At 51.4% G+C, this 5,747-nt stretch overlaps 1 protein-coding gene across 2 annotated transcripts in view; it reads right to left on the bottom strand.

Annotated features, from left to right (window-relative positions):
* Sv2c (synaptic vesicle glycoprotein 2C) overlaps positions 1–3,712 on the bottom strand; it is a 188,261-nt gene extending 184,549 nt beyond the window's left edge. The window contains exon 1 of one of the 2 annotated variants that reach the window (XM_005356459.3): positions 3,209–3,712. The gene's annotated coding sequence lies outside the window, so the exon portion shown is untranslated. Of the gene's footprint in view, positions 1–2,003; positions 2,024–3,208 lie in introns of those variants that run through there. The other variant, XM_026783699.1, reaches the window with a different exon arrangement.
* Between the last annotated feature and the right edge of the window lie 2,035 nt (positions 3,713–5,747).

Genomic DNA, 5,747 nt, shown 5'->3' with positions numbered 1-5,747 from the left:
AGGGAGGGAAGGAGGGAGGGAGGGAAGGAGGGAGGGAGGGAAGGAGGGAGGGAGGGAGACCTGCCTTTCAGATGCTAGCAAACAGACTTGAACTAAAGGATCAGTTTAAACAGACATGTGCTCCATGAGCACCAGGAAGCAGGACAACATATTGGTGGATTGTGGCTTCTCCCCTAATGCAACTGCATAGACTCTAAAGAGTATTTTCACTTTGACCATCCCAAGAAATCTACCACTGGGTGTGGTGAGATGAACAGCAAAAGTGAGCTGGCCAAGACGACAAATCAGATGTTTCTATAAAAAAATTGTCATCAACAAATTTATTTCAGAATAAGAGCTCACATTCTTCATCATAAGAAAATGGGTTTTTATCTCTGTGAGTTTGAGGTCAGCCTGGTCTGCAAGAGCTAGTTCCAGGATAGGCTCCAAAGCTACAGACAAACCCTGTCTCAACCCCCACCCCTCAAAAAAAGAAAGAAAATGGGTTTTTTGGTGGTCATGTGACATCTGGCATATCGTGACATCTTTTCGGTAATCTCCCTGAGGTTAGGAACTGCACCTTGGTCTCTGAAGCATCATTTACTTTTAAGGAACTGACTGAACAAGCAAAATTTTTTACCTAAAAGCTCTTAGGTTAAGCTACTGATCAGGCTGGAGAAGCGACTTTCCCTGCCACAGAGCCATGACAAGCCAATTTATTTGTCCACTCCATCACCCAAAGCAGTCAGATGTGCTCCGACCCTTCCTTCCCCTCCCGCCATCTCCAGACAGCAGCTAATGGCGTTTGCTTTTAGTTTAGTGCCAGGAAAAGACCGTTGTCGGCGTTGACAATGAACGCCAAATTCCATTAAGGTAACAGTGCTGGGAAAGTCCCCATAATTTTTTTTTAAAGACTGTTTTCTTCTCCCCGGAAGGGGTTTATTTCCTGTTTTCTGTTCCTACATAGTTTATGCTTCCAAGGCGTCTGAACACAGTTCTGTGAGGAGAAAGAGGTCTGCTGTGAGCTGGTTTTCACCATTCTTTGCTCTGGAGGACGGATGGCAGCCATAAGGTACCTGGTGACCAAGCAACATCTCTGGAGACACTGGGCAGCCAGATCTTTGTCTAGGTTACCTGATAACTACATTTCTCCCTTTCCCCTTTCTCCCTTGCTAGTCTGCCATCCCCTTTATTCCTTTTGTCACACTGCAGAATTGGGCTCACTCAGTCAAGGCTTTGCTATCGACTTCCCAGAATATGGTCTTAAAGAAAAAAAAAAGGTTGGATTTTTAATTTTCCATCAATGAGCACAAAATCAACAGTGCTTTTAGCACGCATTTTCATGGCAAAAAAAAAAAATGCGCCACGTTATTTACTAAGCCATTCTCAAATTCCACTTAGACGCCAGGCCTAGCCTAAAGCCTCAAGAAACGGACTGGTGTTAAAGAACCTGATGAACTCAAACACGGAAGCTTTCGCTTGAAACTTGGGGTGAGCCTTAGGCCTTTTGAAGCTCTCTAAGATAAAATGAGTTGGCTCTGAGATACTGGCTCTCACTAAGAATTAACTAAAAAAAAACTTTTAAAAAAATTCTGTAGTCAAGCAGGAAGGAAAGGAGTCCGGAGGGAGAAAGGAATATCAGGGCATCCCTCTGAGACTTAAAAGATGCCTCATCTCTGGGTACCCAGGGGAGCCCTGGGACCTTCCCAGCGCTCTCACTGTGGCGCACTGCGGAGCCCTTCGCCTGCCAGCAGCCTCTGTCCTGCCTGGCTTTCTCTGCCGCCCCTGCCGCAGTCTATTCTCCCACCCCGGTCCCCCAGTCTGCTGCTTTCTGCACAGGGCGCGCCGCGGGGCATCCATCACTCCGGAGCCTTTGACGCACACACGCACTCCCAGACAGACTGGGTCTCCTAGCCCTCCCTCCCGCTGCGCCCGCCCCATCCCGGGGCAGCATTTACATCACGCCCACACGTAGAGGGTGACGCGAGCGCCCCCCACCCTCGCTCTCGTAGTCCAGGCGGTACCTCCAGAGCTGGTGACTCAGCTCCTCCCTCTCCGCCCCCGCGCGTGGCGCCTGAGGTTCCCGCACGCCCACGGAGATGTTCTTTGCGTCTGTGATGGGGTGCTGGCTGCCCGAGTCAAGTTCATTCCGGTATTCTATAATCTTCCCGGGTCAGTCAGAGGAGTCCTAGCAACGCGGGAAAGTACTCCCAATTCTAGACCCAGTTTGAAGGGGGAAAGTCCACCAAGAGAAAATGGTGGGCTGTCGCCCCATTTCCTGTTGGCTTTAAATCAAGAGACCTCGGTAGTAGTAGTTGTTGCTGTCATCATCATCATCATCATCATCACCACCACCACCACCATCATCATCATCATCATCACCATCATCATCATCATCATCATCATCATCATCATCATCATCATCATCATCATCATCATCACCATCATTTTTATTGGGGACGTTCCTTCTCCCAAGAACCGCTCACTCTTAGATGCGCTTTGCTGCGCCAGGCGCATAGTGGACGCTCCATCGTGTTTTGCTGAATGGAGGTGCAGTGTAAGAAGTGTGGATTCTTACAAAGGGCCACAGCCCGCACATTTCCCTGCTCTCAGCCTTTTGGTGCGGGCGTACAGATGCTATTCGCGGGTTTTGGGGGATTTGTGGAAGAGTTTGAACATTCACGGGGTTTCTATTAGCCTCCTGTAGAGTCGACCGCGACTCCCCATGCTTTCCCATCACCCGCACATCTGCAGAGGGATCCCCGCAGAAAAGTTGAGGCTGCAGTGTTGGCTTGGTGATGGCGGGCGCTCCTGGCTACCTGATTTGAATAGTCTCTCCTGGCCCTCCTGAAGCCCCGTTGTCCCCCACCCCGCAGTAAAGAAACCTGGAGACGCCTGCAGGAGCAACCCTGAACGCCTGCTGCTGCCCACCCACCTGCCCCGGAATCCCAAGCATAGCGCGCCTTTGACTTGCCACAGCCCAGTAAACCTGGGGTCGTTCCGCTACCTCCATGAGATTTCCCCCTCCCCATCCTAACACAGGGGACCAGCGAGCAGCCTTCCCCACCTGCAGCCTCTTTCCTGGGGCCAGAGCCGGCAAAGTTGAGCTAGTTGCGCTTCTGCAAGGCTGCAAAAAGTTCCCTGACTGCAATGCTCGGTTTCCCGGTCCAGAAGGGGAGTCTGGCAGAGAACGATTTTTCGCCAAGATTGCGGGGGCCTCCTTACTCACCGTTTCAGCAGCCGGGGTCCCCCTGCCCTGAGTCGTGTCTGCAATGCAGCCGTCGCCGCGCGGGCACCCCTTCACTTGCTGCCCGGAGCCGCCTCGGTCTGCCACTCTCTCCTGCAGCGCGCTCAGTGGTGACTCCTTTGAACGCGGCAGCGACGAGAGGAGGGGCGGGAAAGTGGCTCCGGGCTGCCACGCTGCGGTCCTCCTCCGCCTCCTCCTCCCCTTGATGCTGCAGTGGCGGGCGGCGGCGTGGCGAGAGTACAAGCGATGCGCTGGGAGGGAGTTACGGCGCGCGGGGGAGGAGGGCGTTGTGCAAGGCTAGGCGAGCGCCTGGTGTGATGCGGAGGCGCCGCTGAGGTGCGGGTCCCGGGAAAGAAAGGTGCGGTACTTTTGGAGAAGTCTGTAGCCCAGGAAAAGAGAAAGGCGCCAGTGCTGAATTAGTCACCGGGTGTGACTGTGCCTTGCGCACTTGGCGGCCCTTTGGGCCGGGCCCCCGGAAGGCACAAGGAAATTGTTGATCATTGGAAGCCAGTGCTCAGAGAGCAAGGCTTTTGGTCGGTTTCTGGACCTGCAGCTGGTCAGTTTTGACTTGACTTTCAGTAAGTAAGTAGGCAGGAGCTTATCATTCCCCTAACTCAATCTCCTTGCTGGTACACAGTCGAGAAGGAACTTGGGGCATAGTAGAAGCAACTTCGCGCGCGGGGTGTGTATGTGTGTTCCCAAACCAGGTAGGGCCAGGCAGCAAAACTGGTGGAACTGCTTAATATTAAAAGAGAAAGCCGCGAGAATGTTGCTGTGTTCCCAGGGATGCCTTTTCCTGCAGAGGGTAAGAAACCCCAACCTCAGCCTCACCTAAGCTCTGGGGCTGGACCACTAACTGAAATTCATCTTCGAGGACACACCCAAGCCTCTGCCTTGGTATGGCAGGGCGTCGCCCTCCTGTCACCCCCCCCCCCCATCCTAGACCACCGGAAGGGACGCAGTGAGAAGCAGGACATGCCTAAATAGGAGACCCTGCCTTCTCCGCGCTCACAAGGAACTCACGGGCTTTGGAAAGGCCCTGCAGGCAGGTGCCCACCGCACAATCATCTCTCTTGTAATGGTGACTCGGGGTGAGAGACAAAGCGCGGCGCCATTGGAGGCTGCAGTGGGTGGAACTCGCAGGCACAACCGCTCCTGCAATGTACTTTATGCGAGTAAACAGCCTGCATGTTTGAATGGTGGCGGGGGCGGGGGGCCGGGGGTAAAAGCTTGGCTGTGCGGACACATATGTAAACATTGTATGTAAGTGTGCTGGAGAAGAGCAGTCAGGCTTTGCTGAGAGCCATAGACGCCGGAGGGGACCACGTGGCCGGCCAGTGACAGTGATATGCAGGGCTACATGTGTGCCACCATTCAGGATGCAATGAAGAGAATGTGCCCAGTCCTCAGCCTCTGGCTGCCCCTCCTTGCAACTCTGGAATTCTGAGACTCAGGATTCTCAGGTCCCATTGAATTTGTTAAGAATATACAGGAAGGATGTCCACCTGAGTGGGTTAATGTTTATGCCGTCCAATCATCTCGCAGCACCACCGTAAATTGTGGCAAACAACAAAACATTTAACCAAAACAAGAGCCAGACAGGTTTTCAAAGACCACCCCAAAAAGTGTATGTTTTTCTAAATGATAACATTCTAATGATCTTTTCTCAAATACTTACCCTCCTGTTCTCTTAAGATATGCATGAATGTTGGATGTGGTGGGTCACACCTTTGATCTCAGTACTGGGGAGGCAGAGCCAGGTGGTGGATCTCCGTGATTTAAAGGCTGCCTGCTCACATTGCAAGTTCAAGGCCAAGTAGGAGTACACAGTGAGACTCTGTCTCAAAACAAACAAACAAACAAACAAAAAACAAAAACAACATCAATAAAGAAACTGCGAGGGCAATATGATTGGTAACATTTTTGAGAGAATAGAAGACAAAGTCCAGGATTCGAACAATCAAATCTAATGGTGGGAGCACCGCCCACTCTTCAACCTAGCAACTTAGCACCATCAACTCGTGAAGAGAAAGTGTCTATTTGCCTCTCAGCCTTTGAGGTTCCAGCCTCTGATACACTATACTGGTTTTGGGTAGTCAAATAGTGGGAGCATGGGAGCACCTACATCACCATGATCCAGGGAGCAAAGTGAACAAGGCCTAGTCCAGGGCCCTTCAGGCCATTCTCTGTCGCCCAGTGACTTCTCACTTGGTCCAATAGTGCTACCTTCTAGAACAATCCTTTAACACGTGTGCCTTTGAGGGACATGTGAGATCCAAACAATGCGACTCCCCCAAAGGTTTGCACTATGATTCTGAGGGAAAGCAGAGATAAATCTCACAACCATCCATTGCAGGGGACTGCTGAGGATGTTGCTATAGCTTAAATGAATCAAGAGAATGTAGACATGGAGGAAGGATAAACACACTTGTTTAACAAATTTTAGGTAAAGCATGCTGTAGCTATTTGCATCCCCAAACTCTGTTATTTTGCATAACTGATTTAAAACAGACGCGCAATT

This window comes from Microtus ochrogaster, chromosome 19 (genome assembly GCF_000317375.1).
Source record: "Microtus ochrogaster isolate Prairie Vole_2 chromosome 19, MicOch1.0, whole genome shotgun sequence".
NCBI lineage: Eukaryota > Metazoa > Chordata > Mammalia > Rodentia > Cricetidae > Microtus > Microtus ochrogaster.
The sequence above is the reverse complement of the archived record's forward strand: the minus strand, read 5'-3'. Positions and strand labels throughout refer to the sequence as shown.